The sequence below is a fragment of the Doryrhamphus excisus genome, linkage group LG9, assembly GCF_037039965.1.
Source record: "Doryrhamphus excisus strain RoL-2023G ecotype Guam linkage group LG9, RoL_Dexc_Guam_v1.1, whole genome shotgun sequence".
NCBI lineage: Eukaryota > Metazoa > Chordata > Actinopteri > Syngnathiformes > Syngnathidae > Doryrhamphus > Doryrhamphus excisus.
In genome coordinates this window covers 22,365,810-22,385,580 of record NC_136365.1, presented here as the reverse complement: position 1 = coordinate 22,385,580, position 19,771 = coordinate 22,365,810, and the positions used below count along the sequence as shown (strand labels likewise).

Here is a 19,771-nt window from a genome sequence, read left to right as displayed (position 1 = left end):
TTTGTGGATTAGCAGCATGCTAATGTACATTTGTGGATTAGCAGCATGCTAATGTACATTTGTGGGTTAGCAGCATGCTAATGTACATATTTATATTAGCAACATGCTAATGTGCATGTGTAGATTAGCAGCAGGCTAATGTACATGTGTAGATTGGCAACATGCTAATGTACACATGTAGATTAGCAGCAGGCTAATGTACATATGTAGATTAGCAACATGCTAATGTACATATTTACATTAGCAACCTGCTAATGTTTGTATGTAGATTAGCTGCATGCTAATGTACATATTTACATTAGCAACATGCTAATGTTCATATGTAGATTAGCCGCATGCTAATCTACATATGTACATTAGCATGCTAATCATTATCAGTACATCGGTACATCATTATTTATTATTATTATTATTATTATTATTTAGGAAGTGTGTAAAGCCACCAGTACGGGCCTGGACTTGGTTTTTAGAGCCCAAATAGCCACATTAGCATCGGCTAAGGTGGTCATGTTCATCAAAACAGAATATTTGACAAAGTGGCAAACAATGAGCCGAAGTGGACAGAATCCGGGACGGTCGTTTCCTTTGATGGCACCAACAAAAGGACCCGGCATGCTGGATGAACAAGAGGGAAAATTGATGGTGACATTTTGATAGCGCCGCGGCCGTTTGGCTCCCCTCGGCTACAAATGGGCGTGATCCTTCATTCATACTTGGCGTCCTTAAAAACGGAGACTTTGATGGCTTTGCTTCTTTAGATAAAACGCCATTGAGACGCCATTTTCATCAGTGATAAAAAGTAAATCAAGATTTAGTGGCGTGGCCGGCCAGCCGTTATACGATGGACATAACGGCGGCAGATGAACCCTTTTTTTCCAGGCCGCCCCGATTCCTATTCCACATAAGAGGCGCTCGGCTGGAAGATAAATGGATGGACAGCAAAAGAAGAAGGCACATAAATACCGATATGGCACCATTTTCTTCCATGCCATTGCTCAGGGGCGTCACTAGGTTCTGAGGACGGGGGGTGAGGGGGGGCTTAGCCCCCTGGACATGCACAGTATATGAATGAATGTAGTAGACATTCCAAAAATCCCCCCCCCCCCAAAAAAAAGAAAATAAAAAAAATCCAAAAAATCTAAAAAAAAATCCCCCAAAATCTATAAAAAAAACCAAAACAAAAAAACAAAAAATCCAAAAAAATAAAAAAAAAATTAAAAAATTCAAAAAACAAAAAAGGAACAAAAACCGGGATATAACTTTCCCACTTTTGGACAGATTTAGTAGAGATACTAAATAGTTTTAGGCCACCATTAAATGTACACAAGTACACACAATCTATACTGCAAAAGCGCTGCTCAAGCTCTGGAACCATTCCATCCAGCGGACAGTCATCAATGATATAATAATCATTATTATATTATTCATTAGCTTATTATTATTACTATCATCATTATTCTTCTTATGATTATTACTACTACTACTACTACTACTAGTAGTAGTAGTAGTAGTAGTAGTAGGCTAGTATTAGCCTGCTTATTGGCTTGCTTATTAGCCTGCTTTTGCTCTATTATATAAAATTTGTCAGAGATTTTTTTTTGTAAAAAAAATTAATACAAATTTTTTTTCTCTAAAAATCTATAAAAAATAACTAATTATTTAGGGGGGGCTAAAATATGCCTAATGACGCCACTGCAGTTGCTATAATCTGCAGAATCCAGTAAATACTGCTGGGCAGGAGAAAGTATCAAACTGGAAATTTCATTTTTAAACGCCGATTTTCAAACAGCTGGAAGGATGAATGGATGATTGAACGGCTGAGTTGACGGATGATTGACGGATAGACGGACGTCTTGCACTAAGTAAAGTCAAGCATCAGAACTGTCATGGCGGAACGATCATGAGATTCCTGCTTGACGCCTGCAACACAGCTGAAATCAATACTTTAGCTTCTGAATTATGCAGCGCTTTCATAATGGTAAAAATTCATAAACTCCAAATATGAATTTGATATGAGTCTGGAGTGTGTGTGTGTGAGTGTGTGTGTGTGTGTGTGTGTGTGCGGCCAAGGGCGCTCTAAAGGTGGAAGCAAATGAACGATGACGCTAATAACACGGCAGGTCACCCGCCGGTCCTGCCGGATATTTCCGCCTTATCTGATGTATTTTGGATTTTCCAATATCAGCCGTGACCGACGCGCGGTGGCGCGGTGGCTTCCCCTGTCAGCGGCACGTCGGCCGCCCGCAAGGTCATGAAATATTCACTTGATTTTGGCGGAGGCGCTGCAAGTTTCGTGGCTTCTCGGTGCGCTGAAATAAACATTATGCCTTATTAATATTTCAACTTCCACACTGATCACACCTCGTGCTTGGTGGGCGGGGCGGACATGCTGCTTTCTTCCACCGTGAGACCGTGACGACAGCGAGGCAAGACCTGGACACCCTCCCTCTGAAAGGCGGCTATTGGCAGCCCACGTGGGACCCGGGTCTTCAGCCCTTGAGGAGTTCTCAGATAAGTGGCGGCCATCAAAGAATTTGAATGTGTGGGCCTTTAACTCCGGTCAGGGATAAGTGGGCGGACGCGTCCTGAGTGGATTTTACACTTTGAGGAAGGATCCTCTGTCATGTCGCCGCCGCCGCCGCCTCCCCAAAGCAACGCCGCCATCGTCGGTTATCTGCTGGACTATCCTCACCGTAACGTTCCCTGACCCAGACGGGGAATCTCACTTCTTACTTCCGGGGGGGGGGGCACAATGACAGTAAGCGGTCTCCTGCTGAAGGTTTGCTTGATTTTAAGACCGTGTGGACACGGGTGGCGTCACGGGGCATCCATTTGAAACGCCGCAATTTGGCTTCATCCATGTCGGCCACGCTTTGTCAAATTGGAGCTTGGCCGTTTTATTACCTTTATGGAACACCGCCTGGCGCTATGCAGGTGCATGACTTACAATTCCAGGGGGGGGGGGGGGCATGGATCGCTCCCTAAAACCAAAAGGCTGGGTTCTCCATCCGGTGGAAAACGCTTCATACCAAAATGATATCAGACTAAAGCCGCCCGAAGGTTCCGGGAACGTTTTATTCTTGCCATGAAAATAATGTTTCGAATCCGGAATGGCATTTAGCACACTGTACTATGCTAGCACTATGTACACTATGTACACTACAATGTACTACTACTATGTAGTATGCTAGCACTATGTACACTACAATGTACTACTACTATGTAGTATGCTAGCACTATGTACACTATGTACACTACAATGTACTACTACTATGTAGTATGCTAGCACTATGTACACTATGTACACTACAATGTACTACTACTATGTAGTATGCTAGCACTATGTACACTATGTACACAATGTACTACTACTATGTGGTATGCTAGCACTATGTACACTACAATGTACTACTACTATGTAGTATGCTAGCACTATGTACACTATGTACACTACAATGTACTACTACTATGTAGTATGCTAGCACTATGTACACTACAATGTACTACTACTATGTAGTATGCTAGCACTATGTACACTATGTACACTACAATGTACTACTACTATGTGGTATGCTAGCACTATGTACACTACAATGTACTACTACTATGTAGTATGCTAGCACTATGTACACTACAATGTACTACTACTATGTAGTATGCTAGCACTATGTACACTACAATGTACTACTACTATGTAGTATGCTAGCACTATGTACACTACAATGTACTACTACTATGTGGTATGCTAGCACTGTGTACAGTACAATCTACTACTACTATGTGGTATGCTAGCACTATGTACACTACAATGTACTACTACTATGTGGTATGCTAGCACTGTGTACAGTACAATCTACTACTACTATGTGGTATGCTAGCACTATGTACACTACAATGTACTACTACTATGTGGTATGCTAGCACTGTGTACACTACAATGTACTACTACTATGTAGTATACTAGCACTATGTACAGTACAATGTACTACTACTATGTAGAATGCTAGCACTGTGTACAGTACAATGTGCTTGTACTATGTAGTATACTAGCACTGTGTACAGTACAATGTGCTTGTACTATGTAGTATGCTAACACTGTGTACAGTACAATGTGCTAGTACTATGTAGTATGCTAGCACTGTGTACAGTACAATGTGCTAGTACTATGTAGTATGCTAACACTATGTACAGTACAATGTACTACTACTATGTAGTATGCTAACACTGTGTACAGTACAATGTGCTAGTACTATGTAGTATGCTAGCACTATGTACAGTACAATGTGTTAGTATTATGTAGTATGCTAGCACTGTTTACAGTACAATGTGCTAGTACTATGTAGTATGCTAGCACTATGTACAGTACAATGTGTTAGTACTATGTAGTATGCTAGCACTATGTACAGTACAATGTGTTAGTACTATGTAGTATGCTAGCACTGTGTACAGTACAATGTGCTAGTACTATGTAGTATGCTAGCACTATGTACAGTACAATGTGTTAGTACTATGTAGTATGCTAGCACTGTGTACAGTACAATGTGCTAGTACTATGTAGTATGCTAGCACTATGTACAGTACAATGTGTTAGTACTATGTAGTATGCTAGCACTGTTTACAGTACAATGTGCTAGTACTATGTAGTATGCTAGCACTATGTAAGGCTCCTAAGTCAACAGACACGTTGGTATGGATACTCCAATTCCCTTGGAATCCTTTACTGAAGAGATGCTATGCTATTCCTCTTAAACACCATCCTAAAGATTCTACTACAATAGCCCCCCCCCCCCCCCCACTTGCATGTTCTGCATCCATCTGAAATATACCGGCTGGAGGAGAGGAAGATGAAACATTCGCTTAGATTCCTTCCATGACTTTTTCCTGATGCTATTTGTCGTCAGTTGGGAATTCCGTCTCCTTCCGCGATATTTGATTTGTTGCAATGCCAACCTTGGGATGGCCTTTCTCCGAGGACAAACGTTAATCATGAACTGCAGGCTCCACGGAACAATATGTCGGGATGCTTCCTTTTTTTCCATTTCCCAGGGGAGCATCCTCGGACATGATGGATTCTCTTCCCATCAGGAGAGAATATTGTCATGAAGTTTGTGGTCGGAATGGCAATAACAATGCAAACGTTATGTCATCTTCCATTATGGGGGTGTCCAAACCTTCTCCACCAGGGACCACCCAGGGACGGAGGAAGGATGCCACTTTGATATTTGCTAATTCCAACATGTTTTTTTTTATTCCGAGGAAACCTGCATCTAATTCCATTTTAAGAACAGAATGATTGGATAGAGTCTACAAAGTATTGCAGTAGACATGAATATTGCGTTGTAGAATAAAGTAGCAAATTATGTAAAAGTATCGTACCAACAGTATTCCCAAATGGGTCAAAGCATCTTGTATCTCCAAGGATGCTGGAAGACCGAGGGCCATAAGCGCCGGGTCACAGACCCAGATCGGCCATTTGTTGACGCCCGGTCTAAGGATTTATGTCTGACTCTAATCCTTCCAGGAAGCGGCTACCTAAGCAACCTCATCTCTCCGGATATCCGATCGCATGAGCTGATCCTCCACAAACGGAATTTCAACATTTTGCAGCTTTTTAGTCAGGACTTTCCGAAAAGCGTTGCACCAAACCAAACCCTAACCCAAAGGACTGAGTAAAAAGCGTCCAGGAACACTTGGTCCGGTTTCAAATCCAGTACTCCATTGCAAAAGAACGCCATCCATCACAGCCCTGTCACTCCGACAGCGGCGTTCCCAGCGTCAGCACGGAACAGCCTGTTCCCACGTGACGCTCCTATCAGGGCTCGCACAGGCCGGCAATGTTTGAACACGCTAATCCTCAACCTCGGTTTCAGCTGCACTTCAAACGGCGGCCGCTTCAACAAGCACCTCTCAAATGTTTAGCACACAAACCCGGCCGAGGCTCCGGCAGCGAGGCTCCGGCAGCGAGGCGCGACTCGCCAGACCTTCAAAGGCCGCCCGACCCGCTTGATGATAAGAAAAACCTCCTGTTTTGACACACAAAGCGGCGGAAAGCCGGAGCGCACCGAGGTCGCCGTTTCAACGGCATGCCGGGACGTGCGGAAAATCAGCCGGAAAGACGCATCGCACGAGTGAGCCGAGTCCATTTTGCCGTGACCTTCCAATCAATCCCAAAAGGACCGGCCTGACTTTCCAGCTTATCAGTGGAACTGAGTCTGTTGACCTTTCCGAACGGGTGAAAGATACGCTCAAGTAAAGTCAACCGTGCCGTGTTTGCCGCATTAAGGCGAGCCGTATCGATCCCTCTCCTCAGAGAAGGTCACGCACCTGCCAGGGCCATGGCAGTCAAATCGGCCAGCGGCGAGCACTTTGGTCACATGACATTTCATGAAAAGGGGCCCTGACAACATTTAGCAACTTTTCCCAGGAATTATTTTCGCCGTTGTTATATATTTGCAAAGACGCCATTTTTGATGATAATTGATGGCGCCGCCCATGAGGAGCTAGCTCAGCCTCATTCCGGAAGTTTTTTGTAAAAAAAAAAAAAATCTATAAAAAAATATGAAATCATTTAGGGGGGCTTAAGAACATTTTAGGGGGGCTAAAATATGCCTAATGAGGCCACTGCAATTGCTATAATCTGCAGAAAACTAGAAATTTGAAATTGTAATTTTTGGAGGTTTAGCGACCCCAGAGTGATTGACGTTTACTTTTCTGTGATTTGACAGCAACTAATCATCTCCGTGAAGTTCTCTAGTTCATCTCCTCATGTTTCTCCCTACATTTCTCCTCAAACACGGACTCAAATCCGGGCTATAATCCCCGTCAACATCGTTTGTGTAGCCTAGCGATCGTACTCCGATAGCGTCGCTGAGATGAGACTAAACAGCTAGCGCTAGCTCTTCATCGTTTACCCTTTGCTGTCCAGAACGGAACAACGTAGAAGATAATTCCAAACAATATGGATCATCTTTGTGTGCAGGAGCTCAGCTTGGACACCCTCGCTGAATCAGCAGTGAGCGAGGGTCATTAGCTAACGAGCGGCGGCGATGTTTGCTAAACGGCTAATTCGTACAATACAGACCTGATCCTGCCAATACAGTCTTGGCAAAGCAGGCCATAAAACTTTTACGGCAACGTTAGAAGCAGAGGCCACCAGTTGGGGACCGTTTGCACTTGGATGAGGCTGAGCGGGGGCGGCGGGGGGGCGGCTTTGTTCAGTCCCAAAATGCCGCTGTCAGCAGATTGTGTGGAAATGTTGACATTTCTGTGTTAGCGTGTTTGTCTCTTGGCTCGGCATGTCCTCGCGCTGAGAAAAAAAAGAAGCCAATCAAACATTGATGAATGCCAGTCTTCACCCGCCGCTCCTCATCTCTGTCCTGATTTTTGGTTCCCCAGCTCGGAGCCCCCCCCCCAGAGACAAACAGACATGGCATTTAAATTGCGTATCTTAAAGCCAAATCGTTGGCATGAAGCGTTGGGTATTTTAGACAACACGACACAGCAAGAGACTTAGTGGCTTATTACGACGACAAAGATGGTGGAGGCTCCGGCGCCGCCCCTCGCGGATTCACGGATCATATCCCGGGGGCAGATTATTTGCTGCTGATGCACTTTATTCCCCTCCGGAGACTGGGTAAAAGGAGGCGAGTCGATGCTGTGCCAACAAAAGCGGCTTCCCGACACACATCAGTTTGGAGTAAACATTGATTAAACTAACTGACGAGGCGCTGATTCAAAAACGTCTTTGGCTTTCATCGACGACGCCGTAGTTTACGGCCGCTGGAAGGGGCCATTTAGCGCCGCGCTTTATTCATTTCCCAATCGATAGGCAATTACCTAAACAACGGATCACTGATTCTTCCCAGCTGGAGCTGGTTACCGTCCGTGCAAAAAGACGTCTGCCGCCTGCAGATTCGGTTACGTCGGTGGGTTGGCGGAAGTACAGTATTGGGGGGGACAGAGGGGGTGTCCAATTTCTTCAGGGAAGAAATCCTGTTATGGAATTTTTGGACCCATTTGTCTTGAAATTTTGGTTTTTAAATCAGGAACAAACCAAAAGAAATGTCCTGTTGGCTGTTTTCCCACAGAAAGAAGGAACTCAAATTGACCATTCCTCCTGACGATGGTGATTCCCAAAGAAGGTAAAACTGGTTGGCTAAGTCCTGGTTGATGTTAAGATTATATGAAGGGATGGGCCGTACCACTGGAGGAACAGATTGTACCATTTATGTCGTAGGGACTGAAGGTACAATTCATGCAAATAGAGTTTTGGATTCTTCCTTGGCCTGTCCAACAATGTTTTGGTAGACCATGTAAAGCTACTTGGGCGCTAGCCACGGAAAATCCAAACTCTTCACTTGGAATTGTTACTATCGGGGCGGGTAAGGAGGGGGAACCCGGGGCCCGACCCGATGAAGAAATCTTTCCTTGATAATATCGACCGCTATCGACCATTCCGACCGACATCACAGGATTTCAGACAAAGGTCAAAATTAGCATCTGACAAAAACAACAAACAGGAATATTCCTGAAACTCCTACAACCTTAAAGGAAAAATGCACTTTTTAAACATTTAGATGTTTCTCCTTGCTGTGCGTTCTAAAGATATAAAGACGCAGCCAAGAATTCCCATAATGGGAAAGTGGGGGACTGGACCCACCCTAAGAGATAGAGTGGGGAGTCGGGCCATCCGGGTCCGGCTCCTAGACATGGTGGCTCGGCCATCTAGTCCTCCTTGGTGAGGTGTTCAGTCTGAGGTTATGTCTCACATGGGAATGCCTCCGTGTCCTCCCTGTGGCACGGGAAGAGGTGGAAGTCTGGACTTCCCAACTTCCATATAATGTGACCTGCATCTTTACCAAGACACATTGTTACACCATCAAAGTACGTTACAGGCGTATTGACACCTTGTCACGCCACGCCGCCTAGCGGTTAGCTTCACCTCACTCTCGCCGCCCGAGTGTCAGCTCCGCGATCACAATGCCTCAGGCCGTGTCTTGGAGTTTGGAATTGTCTTGGAATTAGCGCTAGATGTAGTCTTCTTTTCTATGTTGCTCACTTTGCATGAAGTATCTTGAAGTATCTTCTGGTACCTTCTAGTGACTCTAGGCATGGGGACTCATGGAGTCTCTGGACCAGAATGTTTGGAATTCCAAATATTTACAGTCAAGGATGAAGGGCCATGTATTTAAATAGCGGGTTCTCAAGGTCTTGCGGCATTAACCATTGACCTCGGACTGCTTTGGCAACCAGGACCCTGAGGAAATTCCTGGGGTCCAAATGGGATGGCGTCATGTCAATCAATGGACCTCTGGAGTTGACCCCAATAGGTATCCTTGGTGGAGAGACAATGTTCAGATGGAGCACCTCCCGGAGAATGATTGGACTCAAAGGTAGCCCACGGACCACCCGAATGAGACATAGTCACTGGGCGGGGGGGGGGGGGGGGGGGGCTAGCATCCTGGCACATTGATTTTGTTCACATTCCCCAATCCGTCTCTCCCTCTATCTGGTTATTACATCACTCCGTCTGCTCCAGATATTTTCCTGATAATTCAGATGGATGGCGCTCCTCTTCCCATGCGGACAGCTTCACGGGAACATCCGTCAATAGACACCCGACGAGGCGTCACCGTCTGCTTGGAGATGCTTGCTTCTCAAAATAAAGAAATTGGAGGTTTTGGAGGCTGGCTGGCTTTTTGTTCCCAGCAAAGCGGAGATTCACCAGGATACGTAGCTCCATTACGCCCGATTACTAGCACCCGCGATGCTAACGATAGAGCATGGACACGGTGCTTGGCCGTGTCTGTTTGCCGGAGGAGGTTATTATGCAAAATGCCTGTTTGCTTCTGCTCACAAGGAACATGCATCAAACAAATAACATCCCAGGAAAACTTTGCTCCTTTCAGGTTCTTTCATTCAATCCCGTCCCGGATCTGAGCTTTAGGAAGCAGCGTGCGGCCCGCTGGGCATTCCGTAAGATGTCTCAATCTGAGAGGCGATACGGCTGCTATTAGATAAGCAAATGTACATCCATAATACATGGCTGCATGCCGGAACACCAGGACTGGCTTGTTCCAGCACAAAGCATTCCCGCTTGTCTCGTAGAGGATGAAGAAATCTGGGCTCTGAAGTACTAAATGCTGTCTAGTTATTTGCAATTTCATTATTTTATTTATTTTTTTTCTCAATACAAACGTGGCCTGTACGAGACGGAAAAGCAGCATCGTTCCCGTGGGGATCCTCCGTATCGCTGTCTTAGAGGCCCGTCAATGACGACGCTTCTGTTTCTGGCTGATAAATAAAAAGGCACAAGTGTTAATCACAACGGGAATGATGTGGACTCCCCGGGTGGGAGATGAGTGATGTGTGCTGGCATGAAGTGGAGAAGTGGAGCACGGTATCATGCTAATGTGTAACAGCGTGGCCACCGCAACCACAATGGTGAGCCTCTATTACAAGGATTTGCTAATCCGGCCATGAAAATCCATGTCCAAAATGTGCCTTTGTGTATAATCCCGACACAATTTATGTGGGATTAGGCTTTAGAGCAAAAGGAGAAAATACTACATAAATGCATGGTACATCAAAAACGGAGGTAATGCTAAAAAGTTGTGCGTGCGGGGCTCAGTTTCAGCCCCCACATCATCAAACGTTGGACATGAACATGAAACGCTCATAAACGGTCATTGAACACGCGTACCAACCAACTGCTAGCATTAGCCCCTGGCTAGCGGCCCAAAAGCACTTACTATGAGGTACTATTTGTAGTACCTGGTATTCTGGGTTCTAACATGTTGTTCCTTCAAGTCATGAGTAAGGGGGGGCTGATTTTAAAGGGAATGGACGTCTCGTTGTACATCCTCGCTATATCCAGGTTCCAATCCTGATGCCTCACTGCCACCTTTTTACAAACATGGATTACTGGAGCACAGCCCTGCCAACATGCCATGGCTGAGACGGGCATGCCATGGCTGAGACGGGCATGCCATGGCTGAGACGGGCATGCCATGGCTGAGACGGGCATGCCATGGCTGAGACGGGCATGCCATGGCTGAGACGGGCATGCCATGGCTGAGACGGGCATGCCATGGCTGAGACGGGCATGCCATGGCTGAGACGGGCATGCCATGGCTGAGACGGGCATGCCATGGCTGAGACGGGCATGTCGAGAAAATGTTTACAGGAGAGCAGAGAAGCATTGTCAAGGGTGCATAACGTGCATAAAGGGTGCATAAGGGGTGCATAATGTGCATGAAGGGTGCATAAAGGGTGCATAAAGGGTGCATAAAGACTGCATAATGTGCATGAAGGGTGCATAAAGGGTGCATAATGTGCATAAAGGGTGCATAAAGGGTGCATAAAGACTGCATAATGTGCATGAAGGGTGCATAAAGGGTGCATATAGGGTGCATAAAGTGCATAAAGGGTGCATAAAGGGTGCATAAAGTGCATAAAGGGTGCATAAAGGTGCATAAAGGGTGCATAAAGGGTGCATAAAGGGTGCATAAAGGGTGCATAAAGGGTGCATAAAGGGTGCATAAAGACTGCATAATGTGCATGAAGGGTGCATAAAGGGTGCATAAAGGGTGCATAAAGGGTGCATAAAGGGTGCATAATGTGCATAAAGGGTGCATAAAGGGTGCATAAAGACTGCATAATGTGCATGAAGGGTGCATAAAGGGTACATAAAGACTGCATAATGTGCATGAAGGGTGCATAAAGGCTGCATAATGTGCATAAAGGATGCATAAAGGGTGCATGAAGGATGCATAAAGGGTGCATAAAGGGTGCATAAAGGATGCATAAAGGGAGCATAAAGGGTTCATAATGTACATAAGGGGTGCATAAAGGGTGCATGAAGGGTGCATGAAGGGTGCATGAAGGGTGCATGAAGGGTGCATGAAGGGTGCATGAAAGGTGCATGAAGGGTGCATGAAGGGTGCATGAAGGGTGCGTGATGTGTATGAAAATGCGTATAGCTTGGCAGGTCTGTGGGCGGCCATTGTTGCTTTGGTGCTAAAATGCTAGCATGATCATATTAACATGCAGAAAGGATAAGCAGGTCATCTTGCAGCTCCAAAAGAGATGAGATAAGATAAGATAAGATAAGATGCGCCTTCCTTAATCCCACAAGGGAAGCTTTCACTGTCAGGAAAACATTTGTCACCTGAGTGTTCCTTCCTGACACCCGAATGGAAGATGCTTAATCCTGGGATGGAAGCTGCAGCGCCTCTCCCCCGCTAGTGGGCTGCACGGCATACGGTCGGCAGTCGGAGTACGTCTAGCGTACTCCTTTGAAAGCCGTCATCCGCCCGAGGCAGCCTCTCCAGCATCTCCAGCCTCTCCAGCATCTCCAGCAGCCAGTCAATCAGCGCCGCCTCGTCGGCCCTCTCAGGAGGCGTCGAGGGGAAGCAAGTTTAAAAAAGACAGAGAAAAGGGGAAAGATAAGCATATGGGATTACTCTGACAGCCTCTCCCTGGTCTCGCTGTCTTCCGTGCTAAGCTAGCAGGCTCCTCGCCGTCGGTGTTTAATTTATGAATTTGAGCGCCGCATTGATCTTCTCATCTGACTTCCAGCCGCGAAGCAAACACGAGTGACTTTCAAAGTGTCACAGAGACCCCAAACAATACCCGAGTCCTCCACCGTACTTCTTTTATCCTCCTCACTCAGGAAGGAAAAGATGTTTTGGGTGTTTTAATGAATTTATTCACGGCATTCTGCCATCAATTTCAGCGCCATCTGTGTGGCGTGCTTGGTTGCTTTATAACCACGGAGCAATTTACTTCCAGATGAGCTGTGGCATGACTGTCGGTGACGCCATTAGGCTGCTAAGTCAAACACAATAATACTGCTAATACTTCACATTTGGATGACACCTTTCTGGGCGCTCAGACGCCTAAATGGGGAAAAAGGAAGTAGAAAAGTTGATAAAAAGATGGGTATGGGGCTCAGGTACAAACTGAAGAGCGGTTTTACGGCTTAGGAAGGCCTACCAGGTACCAGGTAGGACCTGGTCTGCCAGTGTTCCATGTTTGCCAAGCAGATACCGTGTGGGTGACAAACTACGGGCACTGGTGTCGCTTTTCAGGACACGCGACTTGAAAAGACTATAATAATGACAAGGGGGGGTTGCAGCATCTTGCATAGAACAACGACATGAACGGAGTGAGCCCTTTTATGCTAGCATACACACAGCATGCAGAAAGGTGGAACGTAGTAGAAATTAAATTTGTATATTTATATTTATATTGCCCCTTCCATCAGATGGAGTTGGACCATAAAGTGCAAAATAAACAGCAAAAACATAAAAAATAACATAAAATGTAAATATTAAAATGTGTCACATGCAGTTTGGAGTCTTAAGGTTTGCCTGAAACAATGTAAGTCTGTGATGGTTCCACAATTAAACCGGTGAGACGTTCCAAAGTCTGGGACCAACCACAGAAAGGGCCCATCACCCCGCTGTTGCTAATTGGACCAAGGGAGCTCCAGCAGCTGCTGTTTGAAAGCTAACATAAATAATAGGGCGTAGAAGCAGGAGTTGCCTTAAAAACCAACATTCAAGTTTAAAATCTACTACTGGAGTCATAAGAGGTTAAAACGCTGCAGTGTTATTACTTTGTGGTTGCTGCCCTCAGTCTCCTCTTGGATAAAACGGGCCTAAAACGTGAATACAGGAGACTCTTGATGTCCTCCTTTGTTTGGTGTCTCATTCTGACTGATAGCTTCAATGGAAGCACTGGGGTGGTACTACGAGTCAAGCCGAGCCAAGCCGCGCCAAGCTGAGCCAAGCCAAGCCAAGCCGAGCCGGTTCTGCAAAGTGAAAAATGCGGACACGGTTCTCTAGTTTGGGACTCTAAGGTATTCCCTGGTAGAAACATTCATCCCATCGTGTCCATTTGGTGCCGGTGTTAGCGGAAAAGAAGAAGCGTGTAGCATCCCAGCGTCGCGTGTTGTCAGACAAGAAAGGGGAGGGGTCACTCCAGTTCCCAAGGTTCGGTCTGACTTTGCATGCAAAGATAAGTGAGCTAGTGTGTGTACGCTAGTTTACTTTGCACTTACAATGCGGCAGCACGCAAGCAATGAAAAATGCAATTATGCCAACTCTCCAAACAGGTTGGCACTGTGTATCTATTTGTCATTCCTCTGGTAATTAGGGGAGCTTCCGCCGGCGAGGGGCTTTGCTATTGTAATCTCCTGCTTTGCTGCAGGCGGCAGAAGACTTTACTTTCGGAGCACAGCTGATAGTCTGGCGCTACGGGGAGGTTTTCATTCTTTATTATTTCCTATAAATGACTTGTGTTGTTTTCTTTAAAGCGTCCTCGGCGCTCGAGTGTCACGCCCAATTATCCGACACGTTGTACTTGTTCTTGTTTCTGTCAGCCAGGGTCTTCAGACGGCTTTTCAACAGGCCACTCTGGCGGGGTCAGTGTCCGCCCGCCCGCCCGGCAGGGAGGGGATATTCAATTATTCCAATGCCATCCATTTCTACGGTTAAAGGCGGCCTGCGGAGTGGGGGTCCGTACGGGGGAGGAAACAAGAGAACTACCTTGATGCAGTAGGGCTGCGGGCGGACGACAGGTCATCCATCTTTTTCCTGAGCTCCGGTTTCAAGTTGCAGGGGAAACCTGGAGGTGAAGACATTAGTCACCGTGAAAAGGCGGGATAACTCACTCAGCGTGCCGGATGATGGCAGATCCCGGGATGTCTCAATAAAGCAAAGTTTCCAGCTAACAGAGCGGCTCGGGTTGATGGCTTTTTATTTTTCTCTTCATCGCATACATGCCATAGCACAATTCACGAACCCCGGTCTTGTTTGCGTTTAACATGCGATTTGGGGGGGGGGGGGGGGGGGGACTGACAACAGGGCGACCAGATGCCGATCACTCGGGGCTGTGGCATGGCTAGCATGATGGTACAGTCATATGGAAGTGGCACCAATACAAGCTACTACGTCTGGCAACCCCCCCAGATGCCGATCACTTGGGGCTGTGGCATGGCTAGCATGATGGTACAGTCATATGGAAGTGGCACCAATACAAGCTACTACGTCTGGCAACCCCCCCAGATGCCGATCACTTGGGGCTGTGGTATGGCGAGCATGATGGTACAGTCATATGGAAGTGGCACCAATACAAGCTACTACGTCTGGCACCCCCCCCCCCCCAGATGCCAATCACTCTGGGCTGTGACATGGCTAGCATGAATAATAATAGTAAAGTCATGTGGAAGCGACACCAATACAACCTAGGTCTGGCTATCCCCCCCATCGGACTTGAACAGCTGCTTTCCGTCACGGGTCCGCATGTGGGTGTAGCATTGCGACCCCAGCATGCAGAGAGCAGGACCCCAATGCAGCTAAAACGTCTTTTAATGGATGATGCAATGCGGTAAAAAAGGACAATGTAAGGGGCACGCACCCGAACCAAATAGACATCACTCCAATGGGAAACAGGTACGAGGGATGGTAAATGCAGAGCAACAGAAAACGGAACAAAGTAACACAGGAAGTGAATACAAAATAAGGGCATGAAAGGAAACTAAATGAACTGTCATGGAGGCTAACTCATCATGACAGCTTTCTACTTGTTGATGTCCAAGCAGAAGCCGTAGTCATTCTACATTTTATCCATTTTACTGAAGATCTGTCAGACATATGTTGTTTTTCATCTTTGTTTTCCATTTTTTTTAATATGGCACACCAAAAAACAGTTTCATAGTTAAATTATTATTATTCATTAACAAAAACAGGGATTAGTATTTTATTATGTTTATCAAGTACCCGTGAATCAGTAGATCTCATGTGTTTGTGGAGTACCCATGAATCAATAGATCTCATGTGTTCGTGGAGTACCCGTGAGTCAGTAGAACTCGAGTGTTCGTGGAGTACCCATGAGTCAGTAGATCTCATGTGTTTGTGGAGTACCCATGAATCAATAGATCTCATGTGTTCGTGGAGTACCCGTGAGTCAGTAGAACTCATGTGTTTGTGGAGTACCTGTGAGTCAGTAGATCTCATGTGTTCGTGGTGTACCCATGAATCAGTAGAACTCATGTGTTCGTGGAGTACCCGTGAGTCAGTAGAACTCGAGTGTTCGTGGAGTACCCGTGAATCAGTAGAACTTGAGTGTTCATGGAGTACCCATGAATCAGTAGAACTCGAGTGTTCGTGGAGTACCCGTGAATCAGTAGAACTCGAGTGTTCATGGAGTACCCGTGAATCAGTAGAACTCGAGTGTTCATGGAGTACCCGTGAATCAGTAGAACTCGAGTGTTCGTGGAGTACCCGTGAGTTTCCATTTACACAACTAATGACACGTTCACTGGTCTCCTCTTTTAGTTTGGCTAGCCGTAGCTTGGGTAAGTCAACATCTTAACATAGACGAGTACCCCTGAGTCCTGACAACTGTTCATGAGTCGCACTTCTCTACTGTGTTGGTAGACTTGATGGAGCACAGTAAGTGAAAAAGCCCAAATGATGGCCAAGATCTACTAAAGATGTTTTTCAGGAAGAAAGGAGTCGGTCGTCAAGCGATACACCCTGAATGTAAATGTTGCAGTCTTCCGAGCTTCAAGTTAATAAAGAACTCCCGCCGCTGTGGTGGTGGTGGTGGTGGTGGTGGTGGTGGTGGTGGTGGGGGGGTTAGCTCTCTAGTGCAAAGCCTGCACTTCCATCCATAAGGTCCATAAGGCAGCAGGACGTGACCCCCAGCAGCCAGGAGTGCAAACACTCGCTGGGATCAAAGTGGCGGAGGCAGCCGCGGGCATCACCTGACCTGAATTCAATTAAAGCTTTACAGGCGGATCAGAAGGGAGGGGGGGCATGCAGTGGGGGGGGGGGGGGGGTATTGCTGGTGTTCAGCGAGAGGAAAGCTGGACTCACTACTCCACATTGTCCCCGGCAAAGCTGAGGAGGAGAGACTGAATCAAAGATAAAACATTGTGCGACCCCCCCCCCACTCCCCCGCCCCTCTTCTCTGCAGCGCTAGCTCAATAAGTGCAACGGCACACACGCACAAACACACACACAAAGCCCACAGGTCTTGTTGGTTTGCTCCGCCTGTAGGCAAATGTGACTTTAATGAGCTGGGGCTGAACGGACATGAGGAAAGAGATTCTCATGGTGGACCGCCGGCTTAAACACACCAGCTCTGGCATCTTTTGCTAGCCACTTCACAGCGTGGTGTCCAAACATGCCTGTGTGTGTGTGTCTGTGTGTGTGTGTGTGAGAGAGAGTTCCAAGCTGAATGAAGACATCGGGCCCCGCTGATGCAGCACAGCGCCTGCATTCCGGTAGAAGCGGGAGAGTTTCAGGGAGGCGTAAGACGAAGCATTCTGTGTGGGAATAAAATCCACGGCAAATGAATACTGCAGTAGGATGTTACGTGGTTCGCTTATATTTTGGATGAAATAAGACTCAACACTGAGTGGTACCTGCGTGGCAATGTTAAAGGAATCTGTCAAGTCGGGACGATTACTTGCAGGCAGGGACTGTCAGATCCTGAATGCTTTCAAGGGCACCTTGTTTTTTGATAAGTACTTTCAGCTACTTTCGTTCTGGACAATATAACGGGCTTTCTTTAAGCTTCCACCACAATTTCCCTGGAGTTCTTCAACATGATCTACAAAAATGTATGAGAAAATCAAACACATGTGGGGGGCATATTATATATTATATATAAAAAGGGTTGAAACCAGCCATGTCTGGAAATAATGCTAATGATATCAGCGTGTGTGATGACATACGTACGCCACACAGGAACAAGCCTGCTAGCTGTTAGCTTTTCTATGCCTGACTTTGCATACTACAGTGCAGTAATCCCTCGCCAATACGTGCTTCAAATTTCACTATCACGGTTTCCCCCCGAAATATCATGTCACCAGATGTGATTGAGAAGGCGACAGGAGTGGAGAATAAGCAACAATTGAATATAAATATATATTCGTGAATATAAATATTGTGTTTAATTATGAACAAAGTGTATCACCATACGCTAGCATCTTTATGTTGGCTGCCACATGGGATTCATTTGAAGGCATCACAAAGGTATCCCCCCCACACACACACACCATCATTAAAGCATGACTACTTTCATTAAAATGCTTCTTTCATACTTCCTAGCACATTTTTCCACATGTAGGGTCTTTACTGTACTATTTGGTGTACTCACCTGGTAGCTTTGAACACGGTAGGCCAGGTGGGCACCTCAGTTCAGGATGTGACGTCATCGTTTGAGCCCCGAGCCAGAAGAAAGTTGGTGGAATGACTATAAGTACGTCTTTCTTAAACACTTGGCCATAAAAATATGTCATCTTGGCTGAATCAGATATGATTCGTTCATATAAATATTGAATATTTTGGACCTTCCGCTTTGTTTGCTGCACCTACCTGTTAGCTTGAATCATTTTAGCTAGTTAGCTTCATTCACTGCCAGGAGCGAACGTGGGAAACCGGAAGTGATGTCATAGTTTGCCAATAAAATGAATAAAAATAAACACACATTGCCGTCAGGTGGCATCATCATTACTCAGCTTATCATGAGCCAAAAAGCACAGAACGTCACTTATTTTAAATTTGCGTTGGAATTCTAATTTGTAATTTGCAACATTTCTGGAGGATGGCAAAACCGTTTATTACCATTATTCCTTTTTACCATTGATTTAATTGACATTTATTTGAAGACAATACAGCCAATTTCACAATAATTACTGCAATATTATGTTTTATTGTATCTACAATAGCCAGCATAAACATAGCACGATGTAAATGTAATTGGAATTGGAATCGAGAATCAAAGTTTTATTTCTTAAAGTGCTTGCCAGCTGGGAAGTGGTTCCGGCGCAGTGCGGAGTGATACCCAGAAAGTGTGAGTATATGGGAGAGAGAGTGAGTGTGTGGGAGAGAGAGAGAGAGAGAGAGAGAGATAAAGAGAGTGAAGGGGAGAGAGAGTAAATGTAGTGCGCGGCGGAAGGGAGGGCGGAAGCGAAGCGAAGCGGGAGAGAGACGGCTTGGCTGGAGGAGGTAGACGGCCAGGAGGTTTCAGATGGAGGAGCTGCGGGCTGCGGGCTTCACGTACCACCATGCCGACATTTGGACTCTATGAAGTACACACCAAACCCCCCAAGCTTCGAGATTAATCATCATTCCAAGGAAAAACGAAGGTACGTGACCCGGATTGTTGAAAAACCAGACGCATTTGGTTCGATTTTGACCTTTGCCGGAGTGGACAAAAAGTTGTGCTCAGAGAAAAGAAATCAGCTTTCGCCACTTTTGAGTTGAGCCTCAATCGAAAATAATACTTGTATCATTTACGAAAAAAAATGTACGGAAAGAGTCGAGTTTACGCTGAGTCTTTTTTCCTGCGTTTTGAAGCGGATTCTTTGCTCCGTAGATGTGGAGAGTTGTGGGGGATGGGAATCGAGCCTGAAATCACCTAACTTCTATTCTTCAAACTTTGCCTCATGTCCTTACTAAATACATTCAAATCGACCAATCCGATTTAGTATTCGTGTTGTGTTTCCATACACGACAGGAATGTTTCTCCCTGTAAAGATTCCTAAAGTTCTCGGCTCTTTTTCCGACTCAACAATGGTGGCCACGAGCAGCAGATGGTTCTTTTGTACCTGCAGGCTATGCAGATTTAAGGTGAGCCACTTTGGCACCGATTTAAGATATGGTAACCCAACCTAGTTTGGGTATTTTTCACAGTAGCGTAAATATTGTCTGTGCTTTTGAATTCATCTTTTTATGCACGCACATGCTGTAAA

At 45.9% G+C, this 19,771-nt stretch overlaps 1 protein-coding gene across 8 annotated transcripts in view; it reads left to right on the top strand.

Annotated features, from left to right (window-relative positions):
- The first annotated feature begins 18,994 nt into the window (after positions 1–18,994).
- The window catches only part of fat1a (FAT atypical cadherin 1a), a 57,470-nt gene continuing 56,693 nt past the window's right edge, over positions 18,995–19,771 (top strand). For all 8 annotated transcript variants that reach the window (XR_013628176.1, XR_013628175.1, XM_078793697.1 and 5 more), the window contains exon 1: positions 18,995–19,165. The gene's annotated coding sequence lies outside the window, so the exon portion shown is untranslated. The remainder of the gene's footprint in view (positions 19,166–19,771) is intronic.